This window comes from Nansenia antarctica (assembly GCF_963989245.1).
Source record: "Nansenia antarctica genome assembly, chromosome: 6".
Lineage (NCBI taxonomy): Eukaryota > Metazoa > Chordata > Actinopteri > Argentiniformes > Microstomatidae > Nansenia > Nansenia antarctica.
Genome location: NC_137676.1, coordinates 52,566,546 through 52,586,019, shown reverse-complemented (window position 1 = coordinate 52,586,019; position 19,474 = coordinate 52,566,546).

Sequence of the window (19,474 nt, the reverse complement as noted above, 5' to 3'; positions counted from 1 at the left end):
AAACAAAATAACTATTTACCTGTTAAGATAGTTTCTGCGAATAAAGCGAGTGACTCGTTCAAACAAAACCGCCGGTTTATTATGATAGAAGAAACGAACAGGGCGGAAGGGGGGGGGGGGGAGAAAAGGGCAGGAGGCTAATGTCATCGCAGAGCAGAATTGACGACACAATAACCAAAACAAACCATCCAGAGAGTCTGTGAAATATATGTACTTCATATACCCCACCATACCCATACCCCACCTCAGTGACATCTCTGTCTTTTGTGGTAGTGACCCGCTGATGGCGCAGGGGTTTGGTTCCATGATTGTTTAGATTAGACCATCAGTGGTGTAGTCTAGTTTTTTCTAGTGGGTATACTGTGATTTTTCCCTCCCAGCCATATATCGTTCATTTCGGAACGCCATAAAAATACATCTAACATTACATGTTATAAGGCTGATCTGTTCATGATAGTGCTGCATTTTGACATATTTCATGTCACATCTCCCCCCTTTGATGGTATATGATGCTTTAGTCAGTCCCAATGGTCCAAAAGTCAAGTGCTTCGTAACACAGTCGGGGTGAATGTTATGAATGAAAGTGTGAAAGTTCTGTCACAAAACGCTGTTACGTATCCTCACACATTTTTAAGTGGGTATATGGAAATCCTTGGCCTTTCCTAGTGGGTATACTGCTTAGTCCTGCGTATCACATAGACTACACCACTGGACTCGTTTATTTCTGTCATCGCACCGAGTATTTGTTTTGCTCTCGGCACGGGGTCAGCCGTAGCCAGTGCCCCTGGAGTTATTAGGGGTTAAGCGCCTTGCTCAAGAGCACAGCGGCAGTGGTAGGGCACCTTAGATGATGAAGCTAACTACAGTAAGAAGGTGGTTACTTGTCGTGTATGTGGATCTATATCTATGTCTGTTATGTACAGCATTGTATCTGGGTACTATTAACATCTTGTGACTATGGAATTCCAAAGTGTTTGTTACATCATCCACATGAACCTTAGACCTTATGGTTTTCTGGTGGACTGCTCTATACCTCTCTTCTATGTTGGGTAACTCTCTTGTCCAGCCCTGTTTCAGACAGGATTTACTAAGAGACTGTGTGGTTACCATGTTGCTCGAGTCAGTGAAGGCGCTTGTGTCAGTGACTCTAAAAGAACCAGTTTGTGTAATTAATATGCAGTTATTCATATTACCCAGTACTTTTGAAGTAAGTACCTGCGTAAAACCGGGCTACTATATTACTATTATTAGTACTATATATACTCAGCTCTCTCAGAAGTGAGTAAAGATATTGTTTTACTCGCTGTCAGAAGATGTTTCCCATCTGACACACGATGTGCGTAACCTGGAGGAGAATCTACAGCTCGTGATATTGATATATTTTCCCCCGGAGGTTTAATTACCTCCGGCAGATTGCTATTGCGGAAAATAGGTTCTACAAAAACAAATGTGCACGTGAAGGCATGAACATAATGGCACTGTTAATGTTGATTCAACATTCATGCATGTTTGTTTTGCTAATATCTCTCTTTCTCCCTCTTGTTCATGTATGTTCCATGTTCCATAGCTACCTTAACTGTACATAGCTTACTGCTATCCATCTCCTGGGTATACCTCTAACTACCGTACTTGCCATACTGTACCCTAGCACTTATCACTATCATGTTTTTCTCTATATCACTATTTGCACTTCTGGTTGGATGCTATACTGCATTACGAATGAATGAATGAATGAATGAATGGTCTTTATTGTCATTGCTATAGTACAGGTACCAAACAACGAAATTTGGGAGGGGTGGCTCCCCTGGTGCTAGGAAAGAGAAAAAAAAAAAGAAGAAAAAAAAAGTAAATGGAATGCACTTATATGGCGCCTTTATCCAATTTATCCAAAGCGCTTTATAAAGGCCTCTCACTCACCCATTCACACACACATTCACACACCAATGGCGGCAAGCTGCCATGCAAGGCGCCGGCCCGCTCACTGGGAGCAATTTGGGGTTCAGTGTCTTGCCCAAGGACACTTCGACATGTGGCCAGCCGGGGCTCGAACCGCCGATCTGCCAACCTTGCGATCATTAGACGGCGGCTTTACCTCCTGCGCCACAGCCGCGCCACCGCCGCAGACGTTGTCTGGTACTCTGCAATGACTATAAAGTTGAATCTAATCTAATCGACAAATGTGTGCAGAGTAGCCCCTGGACCTCTTCCATCGACGGTTACCAGGGGAGTGCATCTGAATAGGAGTGAACACCAACCTTCTACTGAAACGTTTGCATATATACTTAACACTGGAAACCTACGATATGCTGTGTTTTCATATAGCGGCAAATGTGTGCATATCCACAAAACACAAATGATATGGAAAGGCCAATGCTAGGCCACAACCCTGGATGTTAGAAAGCGCCGGAAACAGCGCTCTCCAATGAACATTCTTTATCATGCATCATCATTTATCAATCATTGATGCCGTCCGATATATCATGGCCATTTAGTCATATTTTAAAGCTTGAAATGTACATACCAGACTTTTCATTTGGTAACATGGATTGTTAGGATGGACAGATCTATTCAATTGCAATGGGGATCACACAATTAATCACACAGGCAATTTCGGGAACAAACTCTCTGAAAATGCTATGTTTATGGGTTTTTTTGCCAGTAGAAATGAAAGGCTATCTATTTTGGAGTCCATAATTATCTCCTTTCTCCTTCCTTTTAGGCTTAGCTCTACTGTGCAGAAAACACAAACCCACAGAGTACTGTCTCTCTCTCTCTCTGTCCCCATTTCACTCTGTCCCCCTCTCTCTCTGTCCCCCTCTCTCTCTGTCCCCCTCTCTCCCTGTCCATCTCTCTCTCTGTCCCTCTCTTTCTCTCTGTCCCCCCCCTCTCTCTCTCTCTCTGTCCTCCTCTCTCTGTCCCTCTCTCTGTCCCTCTCTCTCTCTGTCCCCCTCTCTCTCTGTCTCCCTCTCTCTCTCTGTCCCCCTCTCTCTCTCTGTACCCCTCGCTCTCTCTGTCCCCCTCTCTCTGTCCCCTTCTCTCTCTCTCTGTTCCCCTCTCTCTCTCTCTGTCCCCCTCTCCCTCTCCATCCCTCTCTCTCTCCATCCTCCTCTCTCTGTCCCTCTCTGTGCCCCTCTCTCTGTCACCCTCTCTCTCCATCCTCTTCTCTCTCTGTCCCCCTCTCTCTGTCTCTCCCCATCCTCCTCTCCCTCTCTGCCCCCCTCTCTCTCTCTGTCCCTCTCTGTCAACCTCTCCCTCTCCCTCTCCCCCCCCTATCTCTCTCTCTCTCCCTCTCTCAACTCCAATCCGCTAGACTAAATTGGGAGAGCAAGCCACACAAACTTAATGAGAATTTGCTTTTGCAGCTCCGGTGGTAATTAGTTAGTTAAAACGGAGCGAAACGAACGTGTCTTAGGAAAAGCTAAATTGAATATTAATTAAATTGCAAATAGGAAATCAGGGCGCAGGCATCATTCGGAGCAGCCATCTCTCTCTGTTGTGGTTATCTGTTATGGACTGATGATTCAGACTTTATTTATTCATTTGTGTAATGCATGTGACTAAGTAATCGAGTTAGCTTGTGTTTCTTCCCCCCCCCCCTCTCTCTCCCATTAACTCTGAATGAGTTTCCTTTTCCATCTCAGACGTTTAGCAGACGCTTTTATCCAAAGCGACTTACAACGAGTACATTTGTCTGAAGTAAGTGAATCAACTATACATCAGTCACCGTGAGAAAGGATCTATGCTAAGACCAGGTGACACTGGCAGTCACAATGCTAGACGGAAGAAAGGAATAACAACAGTAGAATGAGAACTCCAAAAGCAATCATCTCAAACTAGCCTTGTTGGACGACTCACTCATCCTCCCTGTAGAACACTGTATTTGTACTTGTTGGATGACTTAGGGTGTGTTCTCACTAGAACATTTGCTTCACTTGAAACAGAAGTTAAGGATCAAATTCGCTTTGCTCTGCGTCGTTTGGAGCTGTGAGAACGCGCATTCGAAGTCGCTCCCGGAGCAAACAACCAACGCGTGCTCCGCTTGAAAAGGGTGGTTTCGCTCCGGTTAGAAACGAGGCTGTCCATAGGAAAACAACAGCGCATCCGTGTTGATCTGGATAAGAGCGGGACGAACGAGCAATTTTCAATTTTTCTGACCAATCAACTACCACGTCTGTTGCTTCGATTGCGTATGTTACTTCGTTTACATAAAGGGCTGTGAGAACGCAAATCAGATAAATAATTTATGCAAAAATGTTGCAATCTCATCCACTTGCTCCTGGTCATGATTCATGATTTTCATGTGAGAACATGACCTAACTCATCCTCCCTGTAGAACACTGTATTTGTGACACGTTCTAGTCTTTTGGTCCACATATCGGCAACCAATCAAAATGTTCCGACTTTTCTTTTGAAACACGGAACTACGTTTCAACGTTGTTGAGAAACACAAGACAAACTCGTTAGTCAAGCCAAAATACTGCAACAACGCAATGGATTGGGTGAGTAATCCCCACTGCTAACTAGAACACTACTTTACATTGTTAGCAGGCTCACAAAACAAGCTGTGTTAGTTGATTTTCAACAACGCGGAAATGTATTCACATCTTTCACAAGAAAAGTCAGACCGTTACATCAAATCCCGATATGCCAACCAAAGCATTAGAATGTGTCACATTTTGCTGCTCTGTTGGACCGGCGTCGACGTCGTGGTTCCAATCGATGCTAAGTTGTGGATGCTAATTCTCCTGTTTGTCTGTGCTGGTGTGGTCTGCCTGCACAGAGGCAGCCAGGTAATGAGTAGTAGATTGGGTTCTGGGCTGTCAGCAACAGAACGGTGGGCCAGCGTCCACACACACACACACACACACACACACACACACACACACACACACAGCACCACACATTTCAAAAATCCCTGTTGTTGTCATCCCACGGCATCCTGTCGCTTCTGGAACAGTGGGGTACTACATCAAACAGCCCTCCCCAGGAACAGGAACATGGAACGCTGCCGAGAGGAGGCCGGAGGGAGGGAATGAAAAAGAGAGAGAGCAAGAGGGGGTGAGAATGACACGGAGGAGGGAGAGAAAGAGCAAGGTAGAAGAGGGTGAACGTCGGGGGCTGGAGGGGGAGCTGTGTAGCAGAATGCATACAGACAGAGAGACAGACAGACAGACAGACAGACAGACAGACAGACAGAGAGGGGCCTCTACAGAGGCGTGTGAACAGCAGCTCGGTGGCGTGTAATCAGAGAGAGTGACAGAGAGGGACTGGATGAATAATTCACTCGGTCTCTCGCCCTGATCGGGCGCTGTGTGTGTGTGTGTGTGTGTGTGTGCGTGCGTGCGTGTGTGTGTGTGAGTGTGCATAAATGAAGTGCATGTTTCTGAAAGATCAGCTGTTAGTCAGAACACACACAAACGCACGCACGCATGCACACATGCATACACACGGCAGACACACACACGCACGCACAAACACCACACACACACGCACGCACACACACACACACACACACACACACACACACACACACACACACACACACACAGGGACAATGCAGTTTCTCCTCTGTTTGTCTGTGTGTTGGTATACTGAAGGCTTCTCCATGGATGGCATTCAGCTCTTTACTCCTGAATATGGAATATGCCACTGGTGGTTGTTTAATTATAGGCCGATGTGTATAATTAGATGTTAATTAATTATATCGTTTTTTGTTGTTGTGATTTCTTGAGGGAGGTGATCTTGTGCACCCGGCCCTTCTCTTCCGGGCTTCCACGCAAGCTGTTTCTTCTTAAAAGCCGCAAACTCCATCATTTAATAATTCTCTCTCCCTGCTTCTAATTAGCTGTTTCACTCGGTGCACAGCGGAGGCTTGCATAGGTCAATTAGGTAATTAATTAGTCCGGTAAATTTAATGGGTTTGAGATGCATGCCAATGACGGGTCTGTTGATCACTCTCTCTCTCTCTCTCTGTCTTTGTCCTCTGTTTTGTTGTTTGTTGTGAAAACCATATTTGACTTCCCAGTGACTGATGAAGGAGAGAAGATTGTTTTGGGGTGATTTCAGAATGGTGGAGGAGTACAGGAGGAAAGTGGAATCAGACGACAGTGAGGACAGGGCAAACCGCCAGACACGGAAACCATCGCCTGAGGCCTGCGAACTTCCAGTGGAAGAGGAATGTAGGACTGACTCGTTTCCTGGGAATGGAATGTCTATCTCTATCCCCTTCAAGGCCAACAGATCGTCAGCGTAAACGCATGGTACAACAGCATTGGCGGGGAACATCGGAGCAACTTTGGCCCAGTACAGTATCTCAAGTTCAAGTTCAAGTTTATTGGCATATGTATTAATACAATGACATCCTTCAGCCTCGTCTCTCTCAGTTGTATCACACACAACAAACATAGTCCACAATACAAACAACACAACAACACAGTACAAGGTGCTTAGTGCAGGGTGTAAAGTGCCAAGTGCAGGGCGCATTGGTTCAGCTGTTCAGCAACCTAACTGCCTGTGGGAAGAAACTATTTCTAAGGCGGGTGGTGTGTGAGTTGATACTTCTATAGTGTTCTCGGGATGGGAGGAGTGTGAATAGTGCATAGGCAGGGTGGCTGGTGTCTTGATGTTTTGACCTTCTTTATAGGTTATTGAGTGGCAGTTCTTTGGTGATTATTTTGGCTGCAGTCTTCACTGTCCTCTGTAAGCGTCTACAGTCCTGGGCAGTCAGGCTGCCCAACCACACTGTGATGCATCCTGTCAGAACAGCTTCTACGGTGCTGCGATAGAAGTTCACAAGAGATTTGGTGCTCAGGGCCAAATCTCTTGAGGCGCAATCTGAGGAGTCTCCGTCTCGGTCTGAGGAGACAAAACTCCAACTTTTCAGGGTCATTTTCGAAGGACGCTCTCTGATTCGTCGGCTGAGAAAACAAGTCGCAGGAGTGTCGGCGACGATTTCCATGAATCATCATAACTGACAACTCTGACGATAATGACTGATATTAGATTATCTCTTCCGGCTCACTCCCCACAGAGAAAGGAGAAATGAACAGACTAATCCGATATGACATTTTTCCCTTTTCGATCCCTCTCTCCGACTGCTCCAGTCTTTCGTGTCTATTCCGAGACACTTCGCTTCGTTTCCAAAGTAAGGCGTCATCATCTAGGGTTGAGTTGTCTGTGGACGGACGGACGGACGGATGTGTGTGAGAGACAGCAAAACACGGGGGGGGGGGGGGTTTATCAGCTTTCTGTCTCAGCTCTGTGTGTGTGTGTGTTCGTGCCTCCTCTATTGACACATTTCACACTGGGGTCCGGGCCTGTTTGTGAACGATGACTCCGATCTGATCTGATGAGTCGGTGTCCTCTCTCCCCCCCTGTGGTGAGGACCAGTGAAGGGGCATTGATCTAAGCCTAAAGTATGTATTGATCAGGGCGTATAGAGACCATATACCGTGCATTCACACAAATTGGCGATCTGAACTGTGTGTTCTTCCAAAGTAGAGGGACGGGTCGATAACGTTAGGTTGCCTGGTCGGACAGTCGTGGCTGTTGTTGGTTCCTGTGGAGATGCAGGTGGAGAGACGGCAGGACTCAAATAAGATACCTGCAGTCAGCCTAAGACACACACACAGGATCACAGGCACACACGCACACACACACACACACACACACACACACACACACTCACACACCAGCATGGTCTCACACGGCAGACGTCAGAATTCGACGTTTTCCATCGCATCCAAACGTCGAATTCCGACGTTCGCTCGTTTGAAAGCGCAGGGGTGCGCCTGTTATGTGCGCCTGTCGGGGCTTCTCTCGGGATTATTCCATTTTGAATTGCATTTGCATTAATTAGTTAGGCCACATTTTGAGATACAACCAACGGAGAGGGTTAGGGTTACCCTAAACCTAACCCTAACCCTAACCTTAACCCTAACCCTAACCCTAACCTTAACCCTAACCCTAACCCTAACCCTAACCCTAACCTTAACCCTAACCCTAACCCTAACCCTAACCCTAACCCTAACCCTAACCTTAACCCTAACCCTAAATGTGGCCTAACTAATTAATGCAAGTGCAATTCAAAATGGAATAATCCCGAGAGAAGCCCCGACAGGCGCACATAGCAGGCGCACCCCTGCGAGCGACACGTCGGAATTCGACGTTTGGAGTCTGCCGTGTGAGACCAGGTTGCACACACACACACACACACACAGACACACGCACACTCGCACACACGCACACACACACACACACACTCGCACGCACACACACACACACACATGCACACTCGCACACACAGACACACGCACACATGCACACTCGCACACACACAGGCACACACACACACACACAGGCACACACACACACACACACCTAGGCGTGCACACAGGCGCACACGTGCGCACACACACACACACACACCTAGGTGTGCACACAGGCGCACACGTGCACAGAGACACCCACACACCTGTGGAGAACTCTAGAAAGTATAGAGCCCCTTTGGTTTGCATTGTTTGTTCTACTGCACTCTTAACACTACCCCCTGGATATGAACCAGAATGCCTAGGAACAAAACACACTAACGAACCCAGTTGTCAAAATGTTTTTCCCAAAGCCAGTTGACAAAAGGGAAAAATCACGAGACAGAAATGAACTTTGCGGAGGTGAACTGTCTGATCTATAGGTTCACAACATGGTATTTCCCTAGAACCGCACGCCGCCTTGTTCATTTAGAGGTGTTCCTATAGAGTGTAGGGGCTCATTAGAACACTCCCTGAGCAGGAAGATCAGAAGATGTCAAACCCACTCTCCTGTCATCCAACACCACGGCACGTGTCTCAATCCAGGAGAGGACAGAAAGCCCTTGGAAGACGGATCCCACGCGAACCCGTGTCGCAAACCTGAGGGCTTTTGGCAGATGTCACCAATAACGCTTTGTATTATATTCCCCTAAGGCTCTCGGGAGTCACAAAAGGATTTCTCAAAGTCCTAAACGCAATGTTATTAGAGAAGCCCTATATCCTGTTCAGTGGTTTGGTGACTTACATGATCACAGGTATCCTTCTGTTACTGACACAACTTTCTATTATTCCTGTCAGGTTCAGTTCTTAGCACGTATGACATTCTGCAGGCACATACAGTACATTCATGAAAGGTATACAGTATGTTTTCTGTTTTTAACACCTTCAGCACACGGCAAGTTTCTGGTTAGCAAGTGATAAGATGGTATTCAGAGAGTTGGTACATCTGGATGGAAAGAAACGTGATTTTAATCACCTCTCTGAACGCGAAGTGATGATTAATTCCACATGAATAAAAATACGATACTGCTGAAAGTGATTCATCAGGCCACAATCTGGGAGGAATCAAGGCTTCTTTTTTTCTTCATCTTAATTGGCACGTTTCGTCTCGGCGATTCCACAGACATCAAAGTCGATTTCGTTGCCCAGTTCTGTCCTCTCTCTGATCCGTTGTTCCAAGTAGGAGACAAGGCCAATTGGACAACCGCTGGTGTTGGTACGGCCATGTTTCTGAGTGGCTGGCGAAGGTCATATAAGGATCTTGTTATCATGAATTCGCTAAAAGACTACAGTGTCATTCTATGAAGGGTATATGACGGCTTATACGTTGTCGTGTGTTTAGGGTTACGAAGGTCGGACGGCGGGTTACGTGACAGTTCAGCGGTTAGCGGTTAGCTAGCGTTTAGCCGTTGTTCCCCTCAGGCCAGGCGATGAGTGAGAGGAGTCTATATTGGTGTGGAGTGGAAACAAAACGTGTCTCAGAGATCTGTTCCAGGACACAGCATAATTCCAGGGGTGGGGGGGGGCGATATCAGCCTGCCATATCAGTGACATGTTTCAGCTCTCTGCCGACAGCTCCGAGTGAATTGAAAACCCTGCAATGCTTGTTCCCTATTAGCTCCTGGCCCTTTAGCTCTAGGATGATTTATGGCGGTCGTGGACAGAGCCTGGGATCGGCCCACAGTTTTACAGAGAGACACACACCGGAGAGAGAGACTGCAAGAACCTTCCAGAAGAGGGAAACCGACGAAAATCATTTCTGAAAATAGGCATGATTCTATTGCAGTTTGAGATTCATTCATTCTGGCAGGCTTTGGTGGTTATTTCTTTTTTTTCCAGTGGCTGCAAAATTGAATAAACACAGCAATCTGTTCTCAGAGCTGCCAACGATATGAAGCCAATGCTTCACTGTACTTTGGCTAAGGGACAAAAACACCGCTACCAGATTGCTTAAAATTACAGTTGTGCAGACAGTTTAGACGAGGCACACTGGGGAACTGATCATTGCTCGAATGGCAGATCGGATTCACCATGAAATTACTGCATAACTTGTAATTGTCGTTGTCAATCCCCCACCTCGGATAACTGTGTATGTACAGTATAGCCAGTCACATTCAAGCTCGTCATGCTTTAGAGACGATCTGGTTGCACAAGGGGCCCAATCCAATGGACATGACATGTCGACCACAGCTTATTGTATTCATTGACTTGCAAGCTAGACAGTACCTGTCTCCCCTTGAAGATTCTTCTGCAAAGCGACACAGCGAGAAGCAATTAAAAGGGAAACCCTGGAGCATGTCAATGGTAAGTGGAGATCTGTATACCACGGCTGATGCTAATTTAGATAGGTGTCTTCCTTCCCCTTTAAGAGCCTTGGAGAGGATGAGAAGAGAGGATGAGAAGAGAGGTTGGCAATCTTCAGAAGAAATAAGGAATTGAGACTGAGATGAGATTTCTAATCAGATGTGCTATAAAGAGAATAATATTGGCCAAATCTCTGGGAATACATTTCCATTCCGTATGACACGTCACCAGTGCCTTTTGAAGTTCTCTGCCTTTGAGAAGGATTCGGGGGAAGAGAAAAATCCAGCAAATTTTAATGTGTTTTTAAACAGTTCCTTTTCAAGTCTCAGTGGAAAAGTATTACAAGAAAAGTACATGCACAGAATTAACAAATATTGGGACTGACAACTGAACAGTGGTATGGGTAAATGTAAGCCCCAGATCGAGCCAAACAAAGGTCAATAATCTAAATATGACCCCCAAAAATGTCTTGATAATCCTGCAACACTTTAAATGTAAATGCAAAATAAAAATCGGAAAACAAAAAAATAATAAATAACAAAAGAATCCCTTTAAAGTAGGGTCAGGATGAGCAGGATAAACTCTGTACCCTTAAAAAAAAAAAAAACATTTAGGACAGTTTACTATAGTATGACATGTAGGACTTCCCCTCACGTTGCACTCACCCCCATCATCATGAAGTGCTTCGAGAGGTTGGTCCTGGCTCACCCTAAAGCCCACCTACCCCCCACACTGGATCCCCATCGGTTTGCCTACCGCCCCAACAGGTCGACGGAGGATGCCATCTCCCCGGCACTACACTCCACCCTGACCCACCTGAAAAAATTGCTCCCAGTGAGCGGGGCCAGCGCCTTGCATGGTAGCTTGTCGCCATTGGTGTGTGAATGGGTGAATGAGAGGCCGTTGTAAAGCGCTTTAGAACAGCTTTGGAGCAGCAAAAAAGGCGCTATATAAGTGCAGTCCATTTACCATTTACCTGGATAACAACAACACCTACACAAGGATGCTGTTCACTGACTTCAGCTGACCGTTCAACACCATCATCCCCTCTGATCTGGTCACCAAACTCAGTGACCTTGGCATCCGCACCTCCCTCTGCAACTGGACCCTGGACTTCCTGACCAACAGACCCCAGTTTGAACCACACCTCCTCCACCCTGACCCTGAACACCAGTGTCCCACAGGGCTGTGTGCTGAGCCCTCTCCTCTACTCCCTCTTCACCTACGACTGCTTGCCTGTGCACGGCTCGAACACCATCATTTAGTTGGCAGACGAACACCACGGTGGTAGGCCTGATCAGTGACAAAGACCAGTTGGTCTACAGGGAGGGGTCCAGCTTCTGGCGGTGTGGTGTGCTGACAACGACCTGACAACAACCTGGCCCTCAACAACTAGAACATCATGGAGCTCATGGAGCTGCGACGTTTGCAGGAAAAGTGCTATACAAATAAAAGTTATTCTTATTATTATTATTATATCGTGGACTACAGGAGAACTAGGGCGCGAGGCATCACTAGGGACACCTCTCACCCTAGCCACAGACTGTCACCCTCCTCCCATCTGGTAAGCACACCAGGACTCGACATTCCTGCACCACCAGGCTAAGGAACAGCTTCTTCCCTGCAGCTGTTACTGCTGAACTCAGAACCCCAGCGGTGGCCTAGCTGCCCCCCCCCCCCCCACCCCCCCCCCCCCCCCCCCCCCCCCACCATACAAGAGGAACATTGACTCCCAGTATTAGTGTACCCTCCCCCCATACCTCTACTTGCTGCACCCTAAGGACAATTTAACTTTGGCACTGCTTTGCTGCTACTGCTTGTTTGCACACATTTATTAGACTAATTCTCTAATTATACATGTTATGTATAATATTAATAATATAATAATACCATCTCATGTATAATAATAATAATAATAATATAATAATAATAATAATACCTTAAGACCTATGCCCTCGTTCTATATATCATACTGTAAATGTCATATCATAACAATACATATCAATATCAACATTTCATATTGATATTCATCTCATGTATTATTCACTTTTTATATTAATGTTTTTATACTCACTGTAATACCTTTACTGTAATACCTCTACTGTAATACCTTGCACTGTCTATATTATCATGTCTTTTGCACTCTGCCACTATCTGGTTAGATGCCAAACAACATGGGTTGTCTCAGTACTTGTACTCTGCAATGACAATAAAGTTTAATCTAATCTAATTTAACATAGATATATTGTCTTGCCAAAGCAATATCACAGAGTACACACACACGCACACGCACACACACACACACACACACACACACACACACACACACACACACACACACACACACACACAGGCACACACACTTCAGAAGAGTCTGCGTGGAGGATCATGAAGAACAATCCCTTGAAGCATTTAGTTGAGTTCACCCTTTCTCTCCCAAGGGCAGGTCCACACAACAGGCTGTCAAGTCTCACTCTACCTGCTTCTCACAAGTGTTTGAGAGCTAGTCGAGTAGAAAATAGCCCGACAATTTTGTCGTTGACTTTATCAGACCAATGATGGAATTAAATCCGATTAAAGGTCTAAAGCCGGGCAGACACTACATGATTTCAGCCACACATTTGCCACGAGCCAGGTTGTCACAATCCAAATGTGCATACAGGATCAGCTGTAAACATGGGTCATTTGCACTGAATTTGACCGATTCACTCACATAGTGTGACTAGGTTAACAAGTTGAAGAGAAGACCCGATCACATCAGATTTGAATTCTGATATGCCCGAATTTCCTGGTTGTGGTTCCTTTCAGCTTTACAGTTTGAGAGGTGCTCCAAGGCGATATAGGAGTCTCGAGAGTCCTTGGAGGGAGGGACCATACAATCGCACACTTCAAAGAATAGCTACATAATACATTCAAATGCTTGACGAAACTCGCGACCAAAGCTGCATTTATAGGCCTATCTAACAAAAATGACCATGATTGTTAGACATTCCAATTATTTGGTCAAAATAGACAACCTGCTATCCTTGTTTGGATATTGTGTCCAAATTCTACTCATTGAACCTTTCTGTGACTATGGCTACATCGGACATGTCTTACTACTTCGTGGCTAACGCAATTTCTGCTGTTGTCCTGGCAACATTGAACGGGAGGGCGAGAGGGGACCCGGTCACATTCTCAGTGTGATAGCTACCATCGGGGGGCGCTCAAGACACCGTGATGTGGAAAAATCGGAGAATAACGAAACCTTCTTGTCAGATGGAAACGTCCGCCTTTGTGAACATCCCCCCACACTCTACAATAGTAACAGTGGTCCCCCAACAACCCCCCCCCCCCTTCTCAACACTAGAACGGTCCCCAATGAGGAGCAGGGGGGGGGGGGCAGACATTGGGTCTGCAGGCTAAGTGGAATCCACCAGCCCAGCAGAAGCTAATGGCAGCCATGGTTTATGGGCACTATAGATCACTGTGACGTCTCTATGCACAGAGGGACAATGGTAATCAATACAATACTAGTGGCCAGTATAGACACGACATGTTGAAAACCTCACCCATCATCATTGCATTACCTAATGGAAGGAGAGATGAGGAGCGGGTACATTGAGTGGAGTGGTCCGGTAATAGGAACGTAGGTGGACAAGACAGAGGGACCTCCAGTCAAAGTCTGACTGTACGACTGTGTCACAGAGGCAGGAACACAGTGGTAGGCCTACTATATTGTGTTGTAGAAGTCAGAGAGAGAGGTGTGGTGTGAAACTGTAATTGTTCGATTAAACCAATTTCAAGAAGGGCGAGAAAGGGAAATGGGATTTGGACATAATGCTGACGGTGTTCGCTGAGAAGGTTTGAAAAGTAATAGATTATGTTTCAAGACACGTACAGTACAGTACAAGTATGAGGAACGGTAACTGCAGGGGCTGTTTAAAAGAAATGGATTAAATTCGATAGAACTTTATTTATTCCATCATTTTTCAGTACCTATATGTGACACGTTCTAGTGTTTTGGTCCGCACGTCGGCAACCAATCAAAATGCTCAGACTTTTCTTTTGAAACACGGAACTACGTTTCAACGTTGTTGAGAGTCACAACACAAACTCACTAGTCAAGCCAAACTACTGCAACAACGCAATGGATTGGGTGAGTAATTCCCACTGCTACCTAGTTAACTAGAACACTACTTTACATCAAGGACCCCAATTGAAATAAGCCAGTGGCTTTCTTGGGTTTTTATCCTTTTAGTTGACCTTGTATGTAATATGTACTTTCATGTACCTACTTCTGCAAACCTTCTAATAAAGTTTTCAATCAATCAATCAATCACATTGTTACCTAGTTAACTAGAACTCTACTTTACATTGTTACCTAGTTAACTAGAACACTACTTTACATTGTTAGCAGGCTCACAAAACAAGCTGTGCTAGTTGACTAGCGATGTGTGTCATTGATTTTCAACAACACAGAAATAAATGTAAAAAAATCGAAAGAGAAGTCTGAACATTACATCGGATGCCGACATGTTGACCAAAACACTAGAACATGTCACATACAGTATATGGTCCCAGCAGGATTCGAACCATCAACCAACTGAGCCACAGAGGACCACTCTATCGCTGATCTCTCTAGACTCAGCTTCAAAGGCCGTTCATTCCTTAAGGAGGAAGGATGAAATTAAGTCTTGTTCTGCGATACATCACCCAGATCTATGTGCACCCGATCATGAAGATCAGATGGGGGAAAAAATAGGAGATATTCCTCCGGTAAGTTGGAGGAAGAGCGATACATCTTACCCAGCCCCGGTAATTGGCCTTGCTGCGATTTGCAGCAGGATACAAATGGCTCCTCCTTTTGAAGGTTCCTCAAATGGTAATCCTACATTCACTTTCATTGTTCACTTAATACCAGCGATCATAGTGAGAGGTGGAATAACCTTGATGGATTGTCGAGCGGCGGAACAATTCATCAAAGAGAGAAAGCTCGTCGCTATGAAGAAGAGTCCACAGTTAAGGCTGGCTTTAGATAAGAGTTAATATCCATGTCGGAGCCGCAGGAGTCCGATACTTCCTTCCTACATACATTTCCTGCTCAATGAAAGGCTCATTAAATGTAAACAAAAAAACACTAAAATCGAGAGAGAGTCTAGATGAACAAATCTGAACAAAGACAAATGATGTGTTTTCACAACAGATATACTCTATAGAGACTAATGTTTAACATAACAATGATATTCCATTTGTAATCATTGGAGCCAAGCCCTCATGGCCAAATCACTCAAATGTAATGCCATCCTATTTCCTATAACTGCCATAAGTAAAGTAAACATGGAACTCATCAGTTTGCTAATCAATTCTAAACAGCTGTGATAATCAGTGTGCTTGCATGGTGGTGTAATTACCCATTTCAGCTTCTACAATACTGGAACTTGTACATTGTATTCCAAAAGCTCTCTCGATTTAGGTGTAGGATTCAACCATCCAACACCGTTTTAAGCAAAATGTACATCCATTTACATTTAATGAACGGGAGTAACACTTATGGTGAGTTCTACAACCTCTAGAACTCATGATCACCGTTATCTCCCAAGGTTTCCAGCCAGGCCAAAGGGCACAGCCATCTTGTTGTCGACCTCAGAGTTAAGACAAACTCATTATCGCGTCCGCTGGGCTCCTCGCTTAGTAAAACATACCCACGGTGCTGGAGTTTGCCAAGACATTAAAGAGGGATTAAAGAAAAATTGTCAACACAAGCAGATCGATGATTTGCCCCTCTCGGAGACGACAACGACGGGATGTTTGCTCATCATGTTCATCTAAGAATAGCTACAAAACACCACAGACAGGGTGTGCTACCCAGGGAGAGAGATGCTGAGTAGATGACACCATCCAACTAGCGCATGCTATCACACGCCACTCGCTCATTTTAGCGGCCCTATAATTAACGCCGGACAAGATTATCCTCCATCTCCACAACGACTTGATGTATTCCGCTTCAGATGTGAAATCTATAGAAATGGAGCGTACAAGCGATGATGAAACGGACACTCTGATGAAATGGTTATTCAAAGGGGTCAGGGGTCATTAATGTATTTTTAATCGAACTTCTGTTGCGCGGGAAGACAGGAAGGAGATGTCGCCGAGATTTGCAGAGTTGCCGAGATCAGGGAGTCGTTCAGGAAGAGTCTTACTGTCTACGTGATACTTCTGTACGCGTTGTCGGATTTGGAATAACGTCGGTCTCAGTGAAAGAGATGTCAGGTCTAGAGGAGAGGAGCGCAGGTGTGAGAGGAGGAGAGGAGGAGGAGAAGAGACAACAGTATGACACACGTGCCTGCTCAACAACATCCCCCCCCCACACACACACACACACCCACTGGGACGTCGAAAAGGGCACAGTCCTAACACTACTTTAAACACACACACGTGACTATTTCCACACACATACACATACGCCTATTTCCACCCCCCCCCCCCCCACACACACACACACACACACACACACACAGACAGACACACACACACAGACACCCTCTGGGACGTCGAAAAGGGCACAGTCCTAACACTACTTTAAAAGCCTTTTCCCACCTCTTCCCGTGGTGTGAGGATGCACAAATGCGCGCTAGTGCATTTGCACACTTTTCCCCCTCTCCTTGACTCTTTCACCCCGAGTAATTTGTGAGGAAAGCATGGGATCCACATTGACTCCCCTCGGTCCGGTAGCATTTCATGGTTTAATGACCGTGCTGCTGGCTGCTTATTGACGAGCTGCCTCGGCAGTTGAACTGAGGGAGTTTCATTATTAGCTCCTCTGACTTAGAGGAAACGGAGGATATCAGCATTTTCCCCTCAGTGATGTCGCACGGTATCGGCATTGACAACCATTTTTGGGGGGGAGGCATCAGTGTACAGACAACTGGGAAATGCAGTAGTAGTAGTAGTAGCAACTGTTTACATTATTATGTGTGTATAATATGTGGGTGCAAACGACGGTCCGCCACAAAACAGTGTTTATCCCTCTGAGCTAAAGCCCAAAGCTGTGGGAGCTCACCGAAGTATAGTAAATAGGCTGTTAGTCATGTGTGTATCCGATGCAACAGCTCGACAGTTTTTAAAACGGTTTTAAAACGTTGTCTGTGGCGACAGCTTTCCGTTCTAAATACTCAAACATTGTCTTAATAAGATAATCGCCGAGCCTAGCTATCTCTCGCTATCTCTCTCACTGCAGCAGCGGATATGTCTGTCTGTCATACAAGATGGTCACCGAGTGCATTCTTGATGTCGGTGGCTTTAAAATGACGTCTGTAGGCTTAATACCCCTGATACCGCTGTTTTCATTTGAGAACAGAAAGCACACTCGCACATTGTCTTAATCAGCTAAAGATTATCTACCAAAGCTCAGGAGCCTTCTAACCAGGGCTCGTAGGGAAAAAGGATATGTTTGTGTGTGTGTGCAGAGACAAGATGGCCACCGAGTTGATCTGCACTAAAGCTTCACACGTTCTCCTAATCCCCTCAATGTGAGCTATATTAATCAGGCTGATCCGATTATCCAATTTTAGCTACTAAACAACATTTCCATGTCGCTGTTCTGACTGCGCAGATGACACGGAATAGTAATTAAGAAACAGTTCCACGTCCGTATTCAGTGGCTGAAGCGATTGATGTTGATTGGAGCTCGGCGAATGGCAGCCTTCTAGTGAGATACCGGGACTGTTCATGTTGTTAAGCACTTTGGGCCAAAACTGTTTACAAAACAGATCGATTTGGGGGGGGGGGGGGGGGGCTCTGGGCTCTGACACTACACCTTTTAACTTTTTTAAGCAAGTTTAAACGTTTGACAAATCGGGTAAGTTCCGAGAAAGAATACACTATTGTGAGAAAGAACAATGTATAATTTGTCTTTATCTATGGAAGAAATGTTCAGTTCCAAACCTTTCACTACGTAAACGGTTAACATGAAGGTAAACAGTAACGGCAAGTAAAGCACAGCAAAAAGAAACAGATTACCGACAATTCTCTACATCCTATGTGACACGTTCTAATGCTTTGGCCCTCGTATCGGAAACCAATGAAAATGTTCCGACTTTTCTTTTGAAACAAGGAACTACGTTTCAACGTTGTTGAGAATCACAACACAAACTCGCTCGTCGACTCGTCGAGCCAACATACTGCAACAACGCAATGAATTCGGTGAGTAATCCCCACTGTTACCTAGTTGACTAGAACACTACTTTACATTGTTAGCCGGCTCACAAAACAAGCTGTGTTAGTTGACTAGTGACGTGTCGTTGATTTTCAACAACGCGGAAATGTATTCCCATTTTTTAAAAGAAAAGTCGGATCGTTACGGATCCCGATATGAGGACCAAAAGCATTAGAACGTGTCACATATACAGACCCGTCACCAGGGCCCAGTCTTAGGGTGGGCCAATGAACTGCATGGGGGGGCACAATTATTATTAACTATTTTATATAATCCGATATGCTATGGTATTCGTCATGCAACACTGACATGCATAGTAGGTTGCAGAGGCTAAATTGGACACGTAGCCTACCGATGAAGACTAGACCTAAAATTATCAGAATGCAGCAAATAACATAACAATAAACACAAGCGAAGCTGGTTTATTACAAGGCCTTGTCGACCCGAGTAGGCCTAAGCTAAAATTATTTGAATGCAAGTTACTTTATAGCGTGGAGAGGCCAAGTTGTGCATTACAATGCGCACAGGTCAATAATTGGCACCAACCCGGCACACTTACAAGAACAAGAATTAAATAAATGCCAGGGATAGCCTACGTAACTAAAATTAGGAGACTGGCACGCAATCAGTGCACTTCCAAAAGGGATACAGTATGACCGACCGATCG